The sequence below is a fragment of the Eleutherodactylus coqui genome, chromosome 7, assembly GCF_035609145.1.
Source record: "Eleutherodactylus coqui strain aEleCoq1 chromosome 7, aEleCoq1.hap1, whole genome shotgun sequence".
NCBI classification, from domain to species: Eukaryota; Metazoa; Chordata; class Amphibia; order Anura; family Eleutherodactylidae; genus Eleutherodactylus; species Eleutherodactylus coqui.
The window spans coordinates 159857490-159881592 of record NC_089843.1 but is presented as its reverse complement, the minus strand read 5'-3'; positions in this window follow the sequence as shown (position 1 = coordinate 159881592).

The window sequence follows — 24103 nt, the reverse complement described above, 5'->3', positions numbered from 1 at the left end:
AACAATGGTTCCACCTCTCTCTGTATGGCAAACAACAAAACAGTTGGAGCTGCTCGTGCTTGTTAGATGATCAGACGATCCTCTGGTGGTCTGTCAAGGGCATCCTGAACTTGGTCGCCTTCTGTACATGCATCCACGGTTTCCAACACCTCTTAACAGTCTGCTCAGAACTGCGCAGGTGGTGGGCAATTCGTCAAAACAACCATCAAGCTTTTTGCATTTCAATATGCACCCCCTCTCAAACTCTTTTAACTAAGTGCAATATCTTTGATTGCAACATAAGGGTGTTTAGTGATCAACAAGTTCTACACAAGCTGAAAAAAAAGGTCCAAGCATTTTAGGGCTCAGGTGGCAAGACCATTCATCTAATCACACCACAACTCTAATCATTTGCATATCTGCCTGAGATGGAACTACATGCCAATTTTTGCAGCAAAATGACAACGCCTTCTAGGTGCTTGATTTTTTTTATTTTTTTTACAAAGAGTGTACATAACAATATAAGCAGTTTATCAGTCTGCATCATTCTAAAGAAGGTATATAAAATCTTCCTAGCTTTATTACAAAAGCACTTACCATAAGTGTACAAAATTCCGAAGGCACCAGAAATAAGTCAATCTTTTTATCTTTTCTTTAAATTTATAAAAGTTAAGCTTCATTCAAAATTTATAATTCCCCTAAAACCATTTGCTTCATCTACCCGTGAAAGCTATAAAGGGAGATAACATATTGTCTTTCACCATTTATACAATTTCTTTTACTTTAGTTTAGAAATTACTTAGTTTTTTTATATGATAAGTTTACTCTTATAACAATATGATATCATGGAATGTTCCATCCTCTTTTAGTACAGTTTTTTCCATATTTTTTTAGTAAGCCAAAACTATGATTGGATAAAAGAAAGAAACATGAGGGTTTCTGTTACGTCTAACCAAGACATAATAGATATACACACACCACAATAATGTGGATAACAAAAAGAGTTGCAAAAGATAACACAAACAGGGAAACCAGGGAACTGTCCCTAATCTATTAAGATAAAGGAAGACCTGCCTAAAGTGCAGAGCACTTGTCCTGAGAAGGACGACCGAGCATCATGAACCTGGGACAACCCTGAAAATACCTTAGGTGGAAAAGGGGAACAGGGCCAGGTGGCCAGGAAAAGATGACAAAAAATGCACATGGTAAAAACCAGCAAACCAAAGATAACCAGGGACACTGAACAGAGAAAACCAAACACTGCAGGAATACTAGACAGAACAGGAGATAGCTGAAAACCAGGAGCAGAAATACTACTTAAATAGAGAGAATAACTAGCACCTTCTGTTAAGAAGAGCTGGTTTAAATAATCACACAGTTGCTGACTGACTGACTAGCCAATTACTGTAACCATTGAATTAACTATTTAACAGCAAGGAAACGTCAACTCCTTGATGACTAGTGCCGAAAGACAATGAATACACCCCGACATGGCACATCACATGGGCACAGGCCAATGCTGTGACGCCACACCAAACACACGACAATTCGCCAGCCATACTGTGAAAGTTTATTTAAGGTTATGTTCACATTGTATATGAAAATCATAAATGAAAAGTATCCAGGCACATGCTGTACAGTAGTAAGTATGATAGTTACATCCTGAAAGCCTATCACCTTCCTCATTAGTGATAGTAGCAGGGTTCCTCATTCTTTCATTAGTGATCACAGTAGGTCCTTCTTTCCCTAGTGCTCACAGCAGGGACAACCCTTTCCTCAATGGTTACAAAAGTTACCCTCCCTTTTCCCACTGGGCAAAGTATGGAACCCTGCCCTACTGATAAATAGTAACCATAGTGATCCCTCATTTTTTCCCTTTGGTAACAGTAAAGCTCTCTCTCTCTCTCTTTCTCTGGAGGTTCACAGTAGAGCATCTCTTGCATTTCTCCTTGGTCACAGCAAATACATCACTCCTCTTATCTATTGCTATTGCAGCGTCCGAGGAGGGGGCCCACAGCTGAGGAGATAGTAGAGTAGATAGACGCCTTGTCACAGGGCTCTACTATCTCCTACCCTGGGGGTAGCTCGGGACCCGACCAAGTTACTGCTGGGGTGGGGGTGGGGGGTCACAAGGCAAAATAACTAGAAGTTACCTGAAATCCAAATGTCACACGTGATACCACCATTCTTGGATAGTGTAAGTAAAACCGTTACACAAACTCTTCCTTTTGGTTACTACTCTGAGTTTACATATCCCAGTGTACTTTAGACTACCTGGGATCTCACTTTCTCTATGAAGCTGTAATATATGACAGCATGTACAAAAGTGATATGGCCATTACCACCGGAAAATTACTACTAGGCTGGACAGAATCCAAGATGCACTAGTATTGCTATGGGGCACTTACATAATTCTTCTCCCCAAAGACTAAAGAAGAAATAGAACCCTGCAGCTACACAGAAGAATAAAAAAGGGTAACTGGTAGGACTTGAAAAAAAAAGGCAAGTGGAATGACCACCACTTCCCCTGAATCTCATGAAAGGCAGTAGCTTATGTCAAAAACTGAGCTGACTAAGGAAAAAGTGGCAATGATGCTGTGTCTACTGAAACAGCTAGAATGGCAGACAGACACTGGTGCACTTAAGTGGTTTATTAGGGGTGTGGCGTTTAGACCTCCTGTCTCATACATACATCACTCACACACAAGCAGTCAGTTGAATGCAAGCAGTACTTTTACTTTACATATGCTCTCCTGCACATTAGCTTTTAACATTATAAACGTTACTTTTAAATTTATGCAATATGAAACATTTCCAATATTTTACTATGAAAGGGAAGATAAATAACTTTAAAGTCCTTTGAGCATAACGGGGATAAAAGGAAAAATAAAGTCTCTGGAAAAGTCCAAAAATACAGAATAAACAAATAGAGTCTCTCAGCACCAAGTCACTTTCTGACTCCGTGACATGGTGGGCTCCTCAGTTTTGGACTCCGTACTGAAGCCTTTTGGGATGGTGCTGCTCCCCCAGGAATGAATTCCCACAGATGAACACAGTGAGGGGCTCGCTCTTAGAAAGTTACTTACTTCCAAGTCCTCCTGGGTGCTGTGCTCTTCCTCTATCAGCTCAGAACAGTCAGCTCCTGACTGCCGCCGAGTTTGGGATAAGTCCACTGGAGGAAGGGTTTCCTCTGGACAAACTGTGGCAAAGAAACATTACTAAGTGGACGTCGCAGTCTCACCAGAGCTCCTCTTAAGCGGTCATCCACAAAGTAGAACCCAAAGTTAGAGTCGCCCTATTCTTTGATGAATGGGTGCCAAGATGGTGGCAGCATGGCATTTACTTCCTGGTTATCCTTATGGATCAGGATCCATGAAGGATGGCATAGTTCCACGAAACCACCCAGAGCTCTAAACTTTTGTAACCTCCGGAGCCTTTTCCCGGCTGGAGGAGCAGTGGAAGTAGGTGTTGTAGCCTCAGAACAAACGGGGTCACGGTCCTGTGGCTCCATTATTATTTCATCTGCTGGTGGTGTAGCAGGTGAAGCACTGAGTAACAGCTCCAGTAACTCTGGCTCATCACCCCAATAAAATCTAGGTTGAGGTGGTCGATATCCAAGAGGAATACAGTGGAGAGTCTTAGTAGTCATCTCGCCTGCAGGGGTGCTCACACTGGTCTCCTGAGAAAAGTCTATAGGCTCACTCACCAGCATTGGTGGCTCCTCCCCTGGGCGGTCTCCAGCACTCTTCTGATGCTGCTCTGCAGTGGGGGTGACCCTCCCTACTTTTTCCACAGCCAGGGTGGGAACTGACTGACGGGAAAGTTTTGTTGGTTCTATGAGGGTAGAGGAAGAAGAAGACTGGGTGCCATCTTGAGTGTCCATCTTGTCTCCCTGATTTTCTGGCACACTGTGTAAATCAGGCAATTCTACCTTGTCCAATAACAACACGCGATTCTTCTCCAGATGATACCACATCCGGGACACATAAGATAAAATTTTAAAGTCTGTTTTGATGCTCTGCATTCTTGCTGATGTCTCAGCCTTGACTCTCTGGCCTTCTCAGGGGTCTGGAATCGGACACAAAGTAACTATCCGTACATACTCAGGCACGGGCACACTCTTTTCCATGTCTGAAAATGGCGGAGACACTTCTCCGACTCTTTAGTGAAGGCACAAAGGAATCATCCTGACGCCATAACTCTGCCCTGCAGAATTTGAGGAGCAGGTCCACAGCTGAGGAGATAGTGGGGTAGATAGAGGCCTTGTAACAGGGCTCTACCATCTCCTGCCCTGCTGGGGCAGGCCACAGGGCAAAGTAACCGGAGGTTACCTGAAATTCAAATGTCACATGTGATGCCACCGTTCTGTCCTCTGCAATGAATCTTGATGATAGAATAAAGTAGTCCACAAACAAAGAAAACATTCTGGACAAAAGCGGGAATGGTCGGTAGTGTCCGTTTGCTGTAACCTCAGCAAAGTCCAATTCACAACAGCAGTTGACATAGATACAACAAGATAAGGTGGTGTGACAGGGAGGATTCTCAGGGTATTCTGGATGATCCACAATCTGAATTATCTGTGTGATCCTGCTCCCAGCAACTCTCTCTCACTTGCTACTGGTCAACACTCACATTACGTGTGCTTTTTCTTGCCATGCAGCGGTCCTTCTCACTCACTTATTGCTTAGAGTTAGCATCGGCATATCCATCGGCTGGTCCCAGGCCAAGTATAAGGAAGTCAGTCAGCTTCCTCCATTCTCTTCATACACAAATCAATCATTGTCTGTGTGGCTCACTCAGCAGAACTTCTCTCTGACTAACTTGTAGATTCCAACTCCAACTTTGCACTCACTTCCACAGACTACTCTCTCCCAACTAACTAGACAACTCTCCAACCTTGCAAACACACACACACACACACACACACACACACACACACACACACATATATATATATATATATATATATATATATATATATATATATATATATAACACAGTGACATGACTTACACATCGATACATTTTCCAGACATAACCCATGAAGTACTGCAGAGGTGTAATACACATAATCCAAATGTATATACTACGCATAAGACACTGACAAAACAATGGTACGAGACAGACATATAACAATATGGAGGGGCTCCACTAACTCTGGGCCACTACACTATGCTTGAATTTTGGATAACAAGGGGAGGAAGACCTGAGAAGACTCAGACTTTAAGCTTGGATTTCAGAAAGGCAGATTTTAATGGACTCAGAAAGAGGGTAGGAAGGATCCAATGGCTGGATGTTCTTAAGGACAGAAATGTCTAAGAAGGTTGGGAAATATTGAGAAGTGAGAATGCCAAAGCACAATCGTTAGCAATCCCTAAAAAAAGGAAGAATGGGAAGCATTTAAAGAGACTAGGATGGATGAACACAGAAATTACACACATGCTAAAAAGGAAGAAAAATATTTATATCAAATGGAAAAAGGAGGAAATATCTAAAGAAGAATGTAATGCAGTCTGCAGAAACTGTAGGTCAAGTGTCAAAATAGCTTTAGCTGATAATGAATTGAAGCTTGCAAGAGGGCCAAAATCAATGCAAAAGGATTTTGGGCGTATGTCAAAAGCCAAAGAAAAGTCAAAGATGCTATAGGATGTTTACAGGATGGAAATTTTGAATTGCTTAAAAATGATGTTGAGAAGTTTTAAATTCCTATTTCATATCTGTTTTCTCTCAGAAAGTAAATGCAACATCAACTAATCTTCCCTGTGCTATTGGGGGAATAAAAGAATGCAGGCTATCTATAAGCAGAAATTGTGAGAAAACACTTAGCTAACGTAAATGAATTCAAGTCTCAAGATCCAGATAAATTACATCCTAAGATACTAAAGGAAGCAGCAGAGGTAATTGCTGAACCACTTGCCATAATCTTTGAATGTTCCTGTAGAACAGGAGAAGTCCCAGAATACTGAAGAAGGGCAAATGTTGTCCCTATCTTCCCAAAAGGGAAGAAGGTGGATCCAGTAAACTACGGGCCTGTGAGCCTGACTTCTATACCTGGAAAGATCTTTGAACAAAGTATTAATCAGCATGTATGTAAGTACTTGGATGGGAATGGAGTAATTAATCAAAGCCAGCATGTATTTATAACAAACAAGTCATGCCAGACAAATGTAATTTCCTTCCATGACAGAATCACTGACTTGATTAGGGAAATGCAGTAGATGTAGGCTATCTTGACTTTAGTTAAGCATTTGACAAAGTATCTCATAGGATCCTTATTGAAAAAAATGACCAAATATAGGACTGACAAGTTAATTTTGTTACAGGACATTAAAGAAAGTATGTCAGCTTGACTATGTTGTCCAAAGTGCAGGCATCATGTTATAGAACAGGATTGTCATGGTTCGCGAACTGTGACGGTGTAGTGGTGCAGTGGCCTTATTGTGTAGACAGACTCGCCACTTTGTTCCAGTTAGTTCGTCCATTTAAGGTTTATGTTCCTTGGGTTAGTCTTTGCTTTAGGTGTTCTTTTGTCGTTTGTATGTATTCCTTTAGTGATACCCCCAGTCTCTGAATATGTATGTGGTTGTTACCCTGATGTTTGTATAGAGATGCTGTCAAACCCTGATAGAACTGCGCACTTGACCTCTAAGCATAGAATGAGCAGGGATATAAATGAATAAAATACAAGTTAGGCTACCTACACAAAAATGCCTCCCATCACTTCTGTGAAGTAGCGATCCTCTGGCGTAGCTTTCACCTGCGTTAGAAGCTCAAAAAGTGTTTCCCATTGTTTCAATGGGAGTCCTTGATTTGCACTCGCGTGCGCATCGCACGACGTACGATGGGTTTAAGGCCTTATTCACACAAGTGTGCATTTGCATGTGCGTAGGTGCGCACAAATCCCCGCACATGCCAAAACATGCGTGAACGAAGCTCCGTGCTGCCAGCGGCCCCATTGAAAGCAATGGCCTACCAGCGACCCCTGCAGTGATTTTTCCGGGAAGGGCTTTAAATATAAGCCATTTACTGAAAATCATCCCTAGCTGCTGTAAAATAATAAAAAAAATAAATACTCACCTGTCCGCCACTGCCAAGGCTCAGGCATGTCTAGCCACTGGTTCTCCCTGTACTGTAATGAAGTTCTTTCAGCAGATTAGTATTTAAAATTCCAGCCTGCTGAAAGGGCTGCGTCTGATTGGCTGAGCGCTCAGCCAATCACAGGCAGTACTCAGTCATTCATCGAATGACAGCTGAGCCCTACCTGTGATTGGTCACAGTGCTCAGCCAATCACAGGTAGGGCTCCGCTATTTCACTGTCGGTGGTCAACTTTGTGATGTTGAGTAACTTTCTGATGTCATTTCCTGCTTGCAAGCTGTCTTCCCTGCAGTTGATATGCTGTCCATATGCATACATCCGTGCGGAAAACTGCACTCATGTGCGACCATACGCAAATAATTTCCGCGATCATTCGCAGGTCTTCCACTGTGGATATACGCGGATTTCAACCTGCTCATGTGAGCCTGGACTCAGATTACTATTTGAAGAATGTTGCAGCACTCCAAAAATGTACTAAAAAAAAATCAATTTTTATTTCCTAAATATTCAGCGTGACATTTTAGTCCCACCATAGGAACTTTTTTAAGTGATGTGATATATGCAGGTTAGAATATATAAGCAATGTGATCAGTTAACATAATTACGGGAACAGCGTATGAAAATATTATAAAAATGTGCAAAATAAAATAGTGGAATAGGCAAAGTGACAGCGCAGCATCGGTCTGTAATATACAATATGTATCATCAATCGTCAACTCACAAAAAAAGTTATACATTATATAGTACATCAAATGGTGTCATTAAAAAATCCAACTCAGCCTGCATAATACAGACCCTATATGGCTATAGAAAAGATGAACCCACCAAAACTGGCAGCCAGGAAGGGGTTAAATATGTAAATGGCTAGATTACACAATGATAGTCTTCTTAATTAGTGATGCATAAATAATTTCCTTCTTCATCAGCCTCTAGAATACACGGAGTCCTCAATATAATCCATAATTCTTTCTGATCACTATCAGTAACATAATGGCATCAAGTATTTAGTACTCTTGTCTTGGTGCAAACAAGGCTTTACTCGCAGGTATCAGACAGTGGTTTTCTTACGAATTAACCTGTTTTGAACATTCTATCTAGGTCAACAGGAAATAATTGACACGGACTGTTCTCAGCAGGAAAGTGTCTTAAAAGCTTGTCTGCCACATAGATAGATAATCCTGTTGGACTGACAGATTCTCCCTCAACTTTTCTAAATTTAGAGGCTGACATAGTTAGGATTGTAATGATAGTAAAAGACATAGAAATCTGAAAATGCTTGTAAAAAATATTTTTCAGGTCATTTGTCAACATTAAGGCCTCCTTTACACGACCGTATGTGTTTTTACGCTCAGCCGATCGCGGCTAAAAATCGCATGAATGAAGAATAGCTGCAATCAAGTCCCAATCTCAATCAGCATTCTCTTGTCCATTCACACGGCGGCTGCGCCATGTCAGCGAGAATATATGCTGCTGCGCGGAAATCCTCCGGTCGTCAGAAATCATCGTAATGACTGCTAATACTTAAATAGAGCCAGCTGTATTCTTTTCTGAGCGTTGTGTTCACAACTAAACTCCCTCCCTCTTCCTTTTTTGTCACATCCCATAGGAGTCTATGGGAGCTTCCAGCGTATCTTGGCATAAGATAGGGCAAGACTTATCTTTTCCCGCACCGTATAAAATTGGTCGCCGTTTTTTGTCCCGATGTGCTATTTTTGCAGCTGCGATTTTTTTACAAACCTAAAAATGGCTCCTCTGGATGAATACATTGGAAACCAACGCTTCAGATGGTCGCGATTTCTTAACGCGGCAACAATAGCTGGGTATATAAGGTCATGTGAATAAGGCCTAACTCTGGATGTAAATTGTGTCATATTGATCACAACCACTTTACCTTACGTTATATAATGACTGGCACTTTTGCACCAATATTTTGCACCATAAACGCGTTTAGTAGGCAGTATTTGGTGCATTTTATGGCTTCTTGTAAAAGTGTCTAAAACAAATTTATCAATATTTATGGTAGTTTTTTGCCGTAAGCAGTTTGTCACGTTCTACACACAGCGCATGCACTGTGCCTCCTCATTCTGCGCATGCGTGTGACATCAGTAAGCTCAATGGTGATGGTGACATCACTGCGTATTAGGGCTGACACATCAGTATATACTGAGAAGTTCTTTGTAAGTTTCCTCTGCCCCATATGGAAATATATTGAATATACAACTCATAAACACTCATATATGAGAAAAAGAGAATGCATCACCCATAATATATATATATATATATATATATATATTTTTTTTTTTTTTTTTTTTTTTTTTTATTAATTAAAACCACATAGGAGAACACATACCAGTGTGATGGTAGATTTTTATTCTAGTGTCTGTAGATGACTATGGTGACTGCCATAGTAAGACCGGGCTCACCCGCGCATAATTTAATTGCATATTACACACACGATGTGCACACACATAATACGCGGTGAATGGAGTCAATGAAAGCACATTGAATTTAATTGATCCATTCACACTTGCGTATATTCATTGCATATAAAAAGAACACAGCATGCTCTATTTTACTGTGTATTATGCACATACAGCTTTTTTGTTACCTATGGGTGTGTATAAAAAAAACTGCACATACACAATTACATTTCGTATGTGCGCCATTTTTATGTAACATTGCTTAGAGACAATAGTGTAAAAGATTACAAAAAAAAAGTCAGGAAGCCAGTGTGTGACGGCATGCATGAGATACTCTGTCCTGGACAGACATGCGCGATCACAAACGTGGTGATATGCAGCTCCACACGCCGCTAAATACGGTCGTTTATTATACAGTCGTGTGAATCCGGACAAACTTAGGGCCCTTTCACATGAACCGATTCAGTGGGAATCTGAACAATTATCATTCAATGTAAATGCAGGCCCCGACTGAACAAAGAATGAAAATTCATTCACTCCTCGTTCACCATTCAGTTTATGCATGCAGAAAACTGAACGATGGATTGGCCCGTGTAAACAGGCAGTCGTTCAATTATTCAATATTTCACTAACATTATACTATTCCACTACACTAACCTTACAACAAAATCACAGAACTAGGACATGGCTCAAGAAACTTCCCTGCCAGTGGCCATAATTACTGATCTACTGATGATTTACTGATACAAAATGCAAGGGCAGGTATAGACACCACATCCCTCATCAGCAGACAGCCAATATGCAATATGGAGGAGTACGGTATAGGTGTGAAAAAACTGATGAACAGCCATTTCACACCTGCCTTATATTGGGGGGGGGGGGGGGTTGCTTAGTACTATTATTGCACTGCATAAGAGATACAAAGGGGTAACAGACCAAATGAGTTGATATGTCCTCTTTCTAGGATTTGGTTGTGATATTAGTGTAGGGATTCACAAGAGGCCAAGGACCCTTAGCGTTGGGTTACGAGCTTTGGTATTCTGGCCAAAATATTAAAAATACTTCAGATTTATTGGTATTTATCATTATTTTTACAGTGAACACTCTGGCTTCAAATGCTAGGGGAGCCCAGTATGACAGTACCGGTTGGCTCACTTTTGAGGTCCAGGGCAACCCACCAGGCTGAATCGTATGTGGCATTATTACTAGGTTGTAAGCCTGCATGGTGCATCACACGTATCATTTGGTCTGGCACCCTATGTGCAAGTATAATACCAAGCAGCCCCCCCTCCCCTCCCACCAATATATGGTAGATATGTGAGTGATTGTTCGTCAGTATTTTGCACCTCCTCCATATTGGAATTTAGCTGTCTGCATGCTGAGGGATGTGGGGTCTATACCTGCCTTTGCATTTGTATCATCATACCAGTAATTATGGCCATGCTCAGTAATTTTTTTGAGTTGATATGTCCACTTTCTGTGAATTTGTATACATACTGTAAAGTGTTGGGGTTGCACAGAGAATAACACAATGGAAACCATAAATGTTGGCTTTTTAGAAGTATGAACTCTTATTTTGCACCCCATTTCTGCTGCTATTTAACCTTTTGTTAATCAAACCACATTTACCGCACAGGTAGGCTTCCAGAGACTGTAACATACCTGTCTGTGGGCAGTTGGAGGCACACCTACAAATGCCTGATCCAAGCCATAAAACTGCGTTCTGTTCTCTAAGTGAGTAATGATAGAGCCATAAAAAGTCTAATAACATTTCTAGGGAAAAGAAACGTCCCTCACATATTTATTCAAAACCATAATAACACAGGAAATATTTATACAGTTGCCAGGGGTGAAGCGAAAGTGCAGCGTGTTCTCACATAAGACAATTATGATGAAGATTGCGTAAGCAGCACCGTGGCACACCAGACTGTCATTAATGGATTAAAGTCATTTGATGTGTTAGTACCTAAAAAAACAGCCAAGAATAGATTGATAAGTGTCGGGTATTTGGTAACGTTCCCAAGAGTGTCGTGTTTTCCAGGGAGGCCTGGCTAGATGAGCAGCTTCACTAACCTCATTGAGTAACAATATAACTGCTAAGTGCCATCTCAGTGTTGATGATTAGCCATTGTCACTAGTAGAAGCCATCATATGTTTGCTGATCAGGAAGCAGGACTAAGGCCATTGTTTTTGAAGCAGGACTAAAGGCGACTCCCGTTCTCTTATTTTAGACATTTATGAGTATAATATATTTTGCATATCTTGCTAAGTATATCAGACGCTTTTCATTACGCCATATCATGACGGATGCCATGCCAAGTATGGTGCACATCATAAATTTGGCACATTTGACAAGTTCTTAGCCTCGATTTTTTTCAGTACTGTCAATGGAGGCGGAAATTTGTAAAGTGACACGCACGCTATGGTTTTGGCACAATTTGTGTTGGAATCTTGCTGAATAACTTTACCCCCAAAATTTAGGAAGATGTTTCAAATTCAGAACTGTATATGGCCTGAATGACCATAGCAAATAACAAAGAGTGCAGAGTGTTGACCTGACCTCCTAATTCTCCAGATCATAGTCCAATAAAGTATATATATAGCAGTGCAGATAGTGTCTTTTGTCCAAAACCATGTGTAACACCTGGTTAACAAAGGGTCCTAGGTAGAGATGAGCGAGCACGCTTGTTTAAGGCTGATGCTCGAGCGAGCATCGGTCTTCTCGAGTTTCTGATTACTGGTACGTGAAAGTATTTAGACATACAGTATATCTATCCTCAGATAAAAATAAAGAGGAAATAATTTAAGGGCAGATTATATGGACCATACGGTGGCCTTCTTTGGGTGTAACATTAACAGTTTGTTTAGAACTTCCTGTTAGAAAACATATTTGTTCGGGGCTCTCTTTATCTCTTCAATATGAATATTCTAGTTACTTTACTGATACTGTGTTTACAATTTTATATCAAAAGCCTCTTGTATTTTTGCAGTTTTAGGCCTTAGTCAGACGGGCGTTTTTAGCCGCGATTTGCGCATGCGCATGCGTCCGGCGATTTTATAAAACCATTGCTTTGCAATGGTATCGGACACATGAGCGCTTTTTATGCGCTCGTCCGATAAATTATAGAACAAAAAATCGCAGATCGCACCTATCTGCGATCCGCGATTCCTGTTCTCTTCTCTATATGCGCTCAATGGGGCCGGCGGCAGCAGCGCCGACCCCATTGAGAACATATAGAAGACAAATCATTCTTCTCTGCCACAGCTGTAACAGCTGTGACAGAGAAGAACGATGTTTGCCCATTGAATTCAATGGAGCCGGCAATACAGCCGCTCCATTGAAAGCAATGGGCTGCCGGCGTGCGCGGGGTTAATTGTCGGGAAGGGCTTAAATATATAAGCCCTTCCCTGCAATTCATCCTAAAATGTGTTAAAATAAAAAAAAATTGTATACTCACCTTTCCGCTGCAGCCGGAGTCCAGCCGCGGCCGCTGTCAGTTCTCCTGAACTGCTTCTCGGCACTATCAGCCGGCGGGGCTTTAAAATCCCCGCCTGCTGAATGATCTGCCTCTGATTGGTCACAGCCCTGACCAATCAGAGGCAGGTTTCACTCACACACCCATTCATGAATTCATGAATGGGTGAGTGACTGCTGCCTCTCAGCGCTGAGCCAATCAGGGGCAGGTCTGACTCACATCCATTCATGAATTCATGAATGGGTGTGAGTGAGACATGCCTCTGATTGGCTCAGCGCTGAGCCAATCAGGGGGCAGGTCTGACTCACACCCCCTTCACACCCACTGCAGGACGGCCGCGCGGAACTCCGGCTGCCGGGAGCAGGTAAGTATATATATATTTTTTATTTTTACACATTTTAGGATGCATTGCAGGGAAGGGCTTATATATTTAAGCCCTTCCCGACAATTCATCCCGGGCTCGCCTTCAGCGCATTGCTTTAAATGGAGCGGGCTCTATTGCCGTCTCCATTGAATGCAATGCGCTGGACAGCTCCGGCCCGTTTCTAATGAAACGCGGCTAGGAGCAGATTTTTGGGCGACTTGCGCGCACCGGTCACTCGATTTGCGGATGCGCATCCGTCATGCGATCCACAAATCGCGCGAAAAAACGCCCGTCTCACTAAGGCCTCAGTATGTGAGTACAGTTACACATATGTGCTGAATCCGACCCTCCCCGCTGCCGGCCATCCTGTGTACCTGTCCAGGTCTGTACTTCAGATGTGTGCGCAGTTCTTTTTTTTAACTCCTGCTTTCCCGCGGAATCCGCAACCCATCCACAATGTCAATCATATGATAAAACGTTTTGTGAAGGCGCTAGAAAGTAGTAAACACAAGCTAGTACTTTAATAACCTGTAAAGTTTTGAATGTCAGAGAATATAGACATTTTAGGAATTTACACAAATTTATGCATGGTTAGACCGGATTCACACGAGCATATTTGTGCAGAAACAATTTGCGCGTGCAAAACCCAGAAAATAGAGCCCATTGATTTCAATGGGTTTGTTCATGTGAGTATATTGCGTGTGCGCAATTTGGTCGCGCAAAAAAAATACACGGTATGCTCTTTTTACCTGCGCATTTGTGCGGGGAAAGAGAACATTTTGACCACATGAAGCTATTGGCCATTTCAATTGCTTTGAGCATTGGTGTTTTTTTACGCACGCAATTGTGTATGATTTGCTCATACAAAAGGTACAGTAAAATACGACGATGCCCATTCCGCAAAAACACGCACAAACACCCTTACACTTGTGTGAATTCAGACTTAGGGCTTATTCCGACACACGTATATTGGCCGGGTTTTCACGCCCGGCCGATATACGCTGTCTGTCTCTGCAGCGGGAGGAGGAGGGCCGGGAGCAGTGCACTGAGCTCCCGCCCCCTCTCTGCCCCTCGCCACTATTTGCAATGGGAGTGGGCAGGGCTGAACTCCCTTAGCTGCGGCTTTTATCAGGAGTCTTGTGGATAAAAATTTAGTTAGCTGAGAAATGTAATCACCAGAAAAAAAGGATGTAAAATTTCAAAAAAGATCATTTGTAAATGCAGAATATTGAGGATTACGGTTACAACCGGAAGAGTATTTTCTCTCAGACAACTGTTTTGGTTGGGAGGGGGTCTGTCCATTGTTTAATGATATTGGTGGTGGAGTAAGTCTAATTAAGGGCGCCCACCCACTGGCGATTTTTTTTTCTTTGCGTTTTGCTTTTTTTCTCAAGAGCAATTAGAATTGAATGTACTCCTGTCCACTGGCGTTTTTTTTTTTGCGTTGCGTTTTTTAACATAGGAACTGTCAGTTGCATATGTGTCCTTATTTTTCTCCTAATGCACCCATGAAAGTCAATGGAAATTAATGGAAAAGCCGCGAAAACGCTGCGTTTTTCACGCACGAAAATCGCGAATGCCAGTGGGTGGGCGCCCTAAAACCAGAATTTTTTATCACAATGTTTTTGGAAGTCTTACATGTGTGTGCTATTAAAAATACGTGGATTTCAGTTTAGCTCAAAAGCTACAGTAGCATTTTTGTCTAACGTCTTTAAAAGTATGTATTTGCGCAAAGTTCATAGGAATGAAGTGCAGTAAACCCAGATGAAGATAGTAGAAATTAATTCTTCAGAATGCCAATTTTAAAAACATATGTAGTTCTGGAGGCATATGATGAGTTGGTGAATGTATGATCTCGGTTTTAGCTGTCCTAGTCAGAACTGTGCAAAACATTTCAACTACCAGAGGTGTCATATTCACAAAAACACCTGTCAGTGAAAGGGTTAAAGAAGATGCTACTGCCCTTAATGAGGGCACATGCCCGCAGCTGTATGTGTACAACACTGCGGGTTTTACATATTGTGCAGCCATATGCTCTGCCGGCAGAGACCACATATGGCACTGCGTATGCCCGCGAATCACACGCTCATGGACATGTGCATTGTGATTTTTTTAAATACCCCGCAGAGCAAATGTATAGGGCTCCTACTGCGTACGTATGCAGAGAAATAGAGCATGCTGCAAAATCACGGCGATATCGCACCTGTGTTCCTGTGATTTTGTAGTGTCAGTGATATGTTTTTGTTGTGAAAAATCGGGCATCGATCTGTTACTGCCAGCAATAAAATCCCTCTACAATAAGCCCTAGCTGAATTCCCTGAAGGAAAAAGGGAATACTTACAGCGGGTCCTCTCTGGAGCTACGCTGGGCATCCTGCAGTCCTCATTCGCCCACAGAAGATCGCTTCTTGGTTGCAGGATTCAAAAATCCAGGAAGCAATGGCTCTGATTGGTTCATTCAGTGCTACTCAGCCAATCAATGCAGCGCTCAATGACCCAATGCGAGGGCTGTGATTGGTTCATCCAGATCTGCATTGATTGGCTCAATAGAGTTTGAAGAACCAATGAAAATCAAAAACCAATGAATTGGCTGAGTCGTGGCATTGATTGGCCAATTCATAAATACCGCCTCCACAACATGATTGTTTCTTTAAACTCTGCTGAGACAATCAATGCAATGCTGGATAAACCAATCACAGCCATTGAATTGATTCATCGATCGCTGCATTGACTGACTCAGTAGCGCTTGATGAACCAATCAGAGCCACCGATTCCTGGAGGTGGGATTTTTGAATCCCGCAACCAGGAAGTGATCTTCTGTGGGCGAATGAGGACTGCAAGGCGCACTGCGGAGATCCAGACAGCAGCAGGAGGACCCAGACTGCGCCTACTAGGTAAGTACTCCTTTTTTTCTGGGAATGCACCTAGGGCTTCTTTTAGGAGTAGGAAAATGCCTCGCATTTCAAGAAACTTGCTAGTTTGCGAGACGCCATGCAGTAAACAGGGAGACTTCACAGGAAATCATGGGCTAATAAACATCGCAAATCGCGGCAGTATAGAGCATGACGCAATTTTTTCTTACATCGCTTCAGACAAAACATAGCTAATGTGAAGGAACCCATAGGAAACCTTGGGCATCACATACATGCGATTTGTAGCACTGTGGCACTGTGAGAAAATCGCACGATTTTGTCACCCGTGTGAAAGCGGCCTTATGCTGTGAAAACCTCTCCTTTATTCTCCCCATTACACACCACAACCCATATTAAATGAGTAAATGAGATTGGATCCTTGCAGTTAGAGCAGGCTACGTACCATTACAGTGCTGTATGTCTAGGGGATAATTACTTTCTTCCGTGTCCTTAGTGACCAATTTTAAAGTGTTCTACAGCTCAAACCTTGCATTTTGGACTTTTATATATTTTGGCATGTGTGCTACTCTTTCTGGCAACCTGCCTTTCACTTTGTATTTCAGCCAACTTTATTTTGTTTTTACAAATTTTATTGACTTTCCAGTTAGACGCAAGCAATGTAAGTTTTGTTATGTTTTCATTTCCATCCGCTGCACATATGAATATACTTTATGGAATACGTAGATTTAAAACACTGAAATTAACTTTTTGTATATTTTCTTGACTGTAGTCCCTTTTGTGCTGGAGTGGAAAATGCAACTGCAATTGTAAAATAGTACCATGTTTGAAATCTTAGTATAGTAAGAAAGAGGTTCTTTTACTTTAACCCCTTAAGGACCTCCTAAATGACCAAACCCTTTTTTGGGATTTTACCCACATGCTGGTTTTGCTGCCCAATTTTTTTTAGCTACCAAAGTTATTTTTGCTGTGTTTTTTTTCCATGACATATAGGGTTATTTTTAATATTTTTTTTACTTACTTCTTTCCGGCAATTTTTTAAGTTTTATTAGGGTAAAAAAAGCTAAAAAAAGAATTTTTTAAAATTTAGAGTTGTTTATTTTTAAAATTAGTATATTTACGCTAACATAAAGTACAGGAATGGGCTCCTCGTTTCGTTTCAGACATTTTGATATATAATTTGATTTGTCTCAGATTACAGGGCGCATATAGCGATGGCTTTGGTTGCCATCGGAGGTGTATCATTTTCTTTTATATAAATATATATTTAGTTTTTTTGTTTTTTTTACTTTATTCTGTAACTTTTTATTTTTTTTTGTAACTATTTTTTTAACATCTACGTCTTCCATTAGTCATATAAGACCTATGGGAGTCATTCACATTGTCTTTTTTTAATTTCACACTTTTGAACTGTACCCGGGGCATCCATAGGAGCCGCAGTTATAGGTGAAAACATTCCCATGTTGACCTGCTTGGACTCTGCAGCTCTGCTGTGGTAGGAGGCACCCCGCTGTTATGTGATCGCCGAGTCAAATAGCAGACACGACGCTCATAACGCACTATGTAGTCTGCAATAGAGAAGGCAGTTTAAAACCGTTTCTGACTTCTCCTCCGGGTCCTCAGCTGTGATTAACACCTGAGGACCCGATCTGCTCCTGCTACATTTCAAGGGCAGGAGCTTTAATCCCGCAGTATTTTTACTATAAATCGGGATTAAAGACCAAGGGCCGTAAATTTACTGTGCTTGGTCCTTTCAGTGGTTAAATCCTTGTTCAGAAGGCAGGGTTTTCCAACAGAAGAGTCCATGACGAACTCCACAGCAGAAGTCCAATGCTGACCTTTGTCCAGAAACTGCATCAAGTAGTGGCATTTCAGTTCTTTCTTTTCCATAATGCAGATTTCAAATCTGCGCACAGAAAAATCCATGCTGAATAAACTATGTAGATTTTGGTGCGGAATCCATTCTGCCATTCCGCCATGTGCACAAAGCTAAACAAGACCTTTGTTCTGGCAGTGTTTAGAGTCTTACTACTCATACATGAGCTACCATTTTTGACATATAAATTAACAAAGTGGAATTTCACTTTAAGGGTTTGGCCACATCGACAGAATCCATAGAAAATATGCAGTGTGTGCATGAGGTATAACACTACATCTGGCAATTATATAACTTGTATCCTGCATTTATCACCAATTTTCCCCTCTGCAGGGTGTATATCTGATTCTCCGTTCTCTCAGAACTGGTGAGAGGAGCCTGGTTGCTGTGCTGTATTAAATAAACTAGACAGAGAGAAATAGAAATTCTACTCTCTAATGCTCCATAACACACACAGAAACATTACAGCATTATGCAGGATAGCGTACAGCAGTGCTGAGTGGTGGAGATGTGAATAAATAGCAGTGAATAACTCCAGCAGGATATCTGTGTGTGGTACTTGTGTGTGTCTCTCTCTTCTACTCTTCCCTTCATAGACTTCAATTTGCACAATGACTCATACCGCTCCTTCACTTCCTGTTGTGCCATAGTGCTTTCTTGAGTAACACACTTGACCGCAAGCAGTGGACAGCAAGTTGGGGAGAACCACAGTGGGCAGCACATAAAAGTAATTTTTTAGAACAAAAATGTCACTTTAGGTCAGTGTTTCCCGACTCCAGTCCTCAGGGGCCCCAATGGGTCATGTTTTCAGGATTTCCTATAGTAAGAATGCCTGTGGCAATGTCTGAGGCACTGACGATCATTACATCACCTGTGCAACACAGAAAATCCAGAAAACATGACCGGTTGGGGTGCTTCGAGGACTGGAGTTGGGAAACACTGCTTTAGGTAAATAAATTGAAGATTTGATAGTTATCACATCGGCTTTCATATCATTTTTTCCACTTGGATACTAGACCATATGATTTCTTGATAATACACTTCAATACTTCTGGCAGGGTCTAAAAGGAGTATAAAAATGGCCTTCATTCGGCCCCCAGCATCGATGACATCCCATCAGCACCTTACAATCATGTTTAGGTGACAGATAGAGTCCTCTTTCACTGTCTAACCCCTTAGATGCTGCAATGTTCTCCCGATCTAATTTTGAAGGTGCATATGGTGCGCCCCACATGTAATTTATTGCAAGAGCATTTCATTAAATAAATCTTTCCTTCGATGCCGCAATGCATAGAATCCTTGATTTTAAAGGGGAAGGACATATCTGAGTTTTCAATACTTCTAATATGAAGATTCTGACATATGTCACAATTCCTACATGGAATAAAGCCTTTTCTTGTATTCTCTATATAGTCTTCCCTATCTGTTTTCTCCACCACCATAGGGGCCATAAGATTCCCTATATTTTTAGCCTTTCTATAAACAAAACTGGTCCTATCTAGAGATGAGCGAATATGCTCGTTTAGGACAATTACTCAATCGAGCATCACTTAGTAACTGCCTACTCGGGCGAAAAGATTTGGGGGGGCACGGGGGGTAGCGGGGTGGAGCGGGGGTAGCAGTAGGGGAACAGGGGAACTCTCTCTCCTTCCCCCCCCCCCCCCGCAATCCCCTGCTCACCCCTGGCGCCCCCCGAATCTTTTCGCCCGATAAGCAGTTATTCAAAAAACGCGATGCTCGATCGAGTAATTGCTCTAAACGAGCACGTTCCCTCATCTCTAGTCCTATCCAATAATTTCATCTTGCTTAAGGAATGGCCAATATTTTAGCAGTTTTTCTAAATAAACCTGTCTGTTCAATATATTGCGTAACTATAGGTATCTGAATTCTTCCTTAAGATGTCTACTGTCACCTCTCACATTTACTTGCAAAAATGTTTCCCTTTGCCTTTCTTCTATCTCTTTCTTAATTTTTTCCAAACGTGTATAATTATAACCACTCTTTAAAAAAAATGGACCTCTCTGAAATAGTTCATAGTGGAAGAGCAGTACCGGCGTGCCCAGATACTCTGACTTTTAGGGATACTTTAAAAGCCATGTTGGTAAGTGGCAACTGGATCCACCATGCTGGTCCTTACATCGTCCACCTGGAAGGCCAATGATTTCTTGAACTGACTGCTGAACTTCTAGTTTATCTGAGTTTGTGGATAAACATCTATAAAACTGTGTGGAGTAACTCTCGGCCTATTTAAGCAACACAGGTCACATTTTACATATTGTGGAAGAAGTTGAATGGAGAGAAGATTATATGATTGGGACGTGGGATGTAATATTCCTCTATACTGTTATTGAGGAAAGTAGGGAAGGTAAAGCCACAAAGCAATTATTATTAAATCAAGCAGAATACTGCAAGGAACAGGCAAATTGTATTGTGATGTGCATGAAGTTCATTTTAAACCACAATTATTTTTTATAGGCAGGTGATTAAGGCTAACCATCTCGTTGGCTTGCACCTCTGGGTTGGGTCTGGTCCTCTGTGAGAGGTTTATTGACATTATATTTATATGAAAAGGTGGCGAAGAATCAATTAATTTTCCAAATTCAATAATGTGAATGGTTTATTTTTACAAATGCCGGAAGGCATAACTTAAGCCGAGAGGACCCTACTACAGTCAGTGGGTTCCTTTAGTGCTGTTTGGGTCCAACATTTTGCCCAAGGATTCAGTTTTCCTGCTCTGATGGTGGAAAAGGAAAAAGTAATCCATAGTACTTATGTGAACAAGCCCTTAGGGGTTAAACAACTGGGCCAGAGTTATGTTATAGCTGACACCCTATGCTCAGCTGCTAGAGCCCCCACCATCCTAGCATGTATAGTTTGTGGGAAGGACTTGCCAGCTGCACCATAAATATACAGGATGAAGTGGGAAGAAGTCAGGAAAGTTTAGAGTAATAGAAATGAGCAACCTGTTTTATTGGTCCTTACTCACATATCCCCACTTGTGTTATCTGCTGACCTGCTTATATGACATGTCAGAAGCTATCATAAGGAGGAAATCCTCTTTTGACCTTTCCACTTGGTAGGACATATGTAATATGTCACGACTTTAAACGATATGCATTATAATCCTATCTGATAAATTATACAAGATAAAGGGTATGTTCATTGAATGGCTGTGATTGGTCACAGCGCTCAGCCAATCAGAGGTAGCACTTCCAGGAGGTGGGGATTTTTCAATCCCTGGCCAGAAGAGATGAAGAAGAACAGTTCCGGGAACCTGGGGAGAACACGCGCCTGAGCTGGACAATGCTTTTAGGTGATTTTTTTCCTGCAACTAGGGCTTATTTAAGGGCTTTGACAGTAGGATTTCCTACTGTCAAGGTTGCATTGCATCTCACGAAAACTGCGTTGTCGTGTGAAGTGATGCAACAGAGAGGAAGGCTTTGCTTTAAAAGACGCTGTCCTATCTTTTGCCGGTGCAAATTTTAAGCGCTTCTAAAAAACGGATATACGACTGCTTTCATTGGAAAGCATAGGTTCTAATAGATCCGCTTTTTAAACGTGTCTATACATGCGTGAAAAATTTGCTCATCTGACTGAACCCTTAAAACGGATCCAATAAACGGACAACAAAAATGGAACCAAACGAAAGCCTTTCCATTTAATGCCATTATGCATTGGCTGTAATTAAAAAAATGTAAGGGTCATTTCCTTTCTTTTAGCAGAAAAAAGTGAGGCATTCTGCGCTACTGTATTTTTTCCATTTAAAAAATGGTAAGCAGATGAGATTGACGTGAACTGATCATAGCGGAAACTCAGAAAAGCTCACTGAAATCAATGGGAAGTAAAATGGCACAGTTTTTTTTTGGTTTGCTGCTCCTCTGATAGAACAGAATAATGGAAATAAAACGCTGATGTGAACAAGGCCCTAAGTTGCCAAAATATACATAAAATGCTGTCCACTTACTACATATAAAGTGACCCACCCCCTTATCTATCAGAGGTTAATATTATGTGTAAAAGTGAAACCTTTTATGAAGAGACCGGGGTAAGGGGCGCGCTGTCCCTTCTGCATCTATCATTTACCACCACCAGCACTGCCAGACCCCCTTCCCCTTATATTTCTCTACTTATTCATACTTCCAACACATGCTTGTCAGTTCACCTCTTTACCGTTTGGACAGTAGTGGGCAGCAGTGAGGTAGTACAGAAGCCTCGTGTTCTCACCTGGAGCCCTCTGTCCAGTACTGACAGCAGCACTAGTGAAGGAACAGTAGAGGATGCACACTGGGTCTCCTCTTCAGCAGGCTTCTGCTGCCATCACTCAGTCCCATAGAGATAAATGAAGAAGTGATGGGAATTCAGCTCGGCAAAAAGAGTTGACTTTTTCGCTCTCAAACGGCTCTTTTTACTTTTGATTTAATACTAATGTTGTTCTGCCCTCCTCTACCAATGTTAACCAGGCCTGAGAGCAGGAAACATCTCTTGTACGTTACAGACTGCAACCCTTTCACAGATGGAAAGGTGAAATGCGCCCCTCCATGGCAGTAAAGCATTGAGGACAAATAGTCAAACGTCTAAAGGTTATCCAGTGTAAGCATTTCACTGGACCCTGTAGCAGGTGTAACGAAAAAAAGGCTGGTGCCGTGTTAGCCAGTAGAACAAAATGTGATTTTTCTCAGTAAGAGAGACCAAGTAATCTTGTAGATAGGATACATTTTTATGGCTAACGAAAAGAAATGTTACAGCAAGCTTTCAAATCTACTTAGAATTCTTCATCAGGCAATAATAGCATATATCTGAAATTTTTATATATATATATATATATATATATATATATATATATATATATATATATACTGTATATATTTAGATTTATCCTTTAATTTAGGTGATACTAAAGGGGGATCAAAGCCTCATCAACCAGGAATAGCCAATTGTCTGTACGGTGCTCTGGAACAGGACACAACATGGAGCAATCATATATTGTTTCAAAGCTCTTCTGAAGGAAGCAGCCCACTCAAAAGAGTTTTTATTGCAAAAAGTAGAACAAAGAAGTCCATAATAGTCCATTCACAAGTGGACAATGCCCCAAGTTAAAGACCATTTACACGTAACAATTATTGCTCAAAATTCGTTCAAACTAATGAATTTGAGCGATAATCGTTCAGTGTGAATGCAAAAAAATGGCTCACTTGTCGTTCGTGGTTGTTTAAGCTGACTTTTCAGTCAGCTGAAAAAAACCTCGTTGGCTTTGCTGGCTTCTCATCCAGTAAATGCTCCCCGCTCAGCGCTTACCATAGGAGGTGAAGCGCTGAGCAAGAAGCGGATGAGCCGGTGGCAAGTCTTTCAGTTTAAATGCTCTGACTGTGCGCTGATGACCTTAGTAGTGATGTCAGCGCTCGTGCAGCCATTTAAAAGGCTGTAGACCCATGTAAAAGGGCATTTACACCTTTTTGCTGTAAAAAGTAACAAACCCTACAAAAGTCTAACACTGACAAATGAATATATTAACTTTTACTAGTAAGAGTAAAGAATGCAAATACTATGGCTAAATATGGTCTCTAGTAAATGCTCAAACTCCCCACTACCAGGTTTGTGCTGCTTAAAGAGCTTCATCCTAAGCTATATAAGCAAGGAACAGCTGTAGAACTACCAAAAATGTTGCTACATAAGAAAGGAGGAGCACTACTTGTTTTAAAAGCAAATTTTTTTCAGGTGAACACAACACTCAGGCCCAATGTCCACGAGCAAAATGGAATGGGCAAAACTGAACGGGTCTGCCACACGCGTGATCCGCGCCCATAGGGAATCACTGGACACCCGCAGGTAATTAAATACCTGCGAGTGTCATTTTTCCCTGGTGCACAGATCACACGTGCGGGAAAGCAACCGCAGCATGCTCCATTTTGTGTGGTTTCCCCGAACAGACGGCTCCTGCGGCTTTCATTGAAGCCTACGGAAGCTGTCCGGTCCTGCAGCACAGACACAGCTGTCACTGCGTCTGTGCCGTGGGACCACGGGAA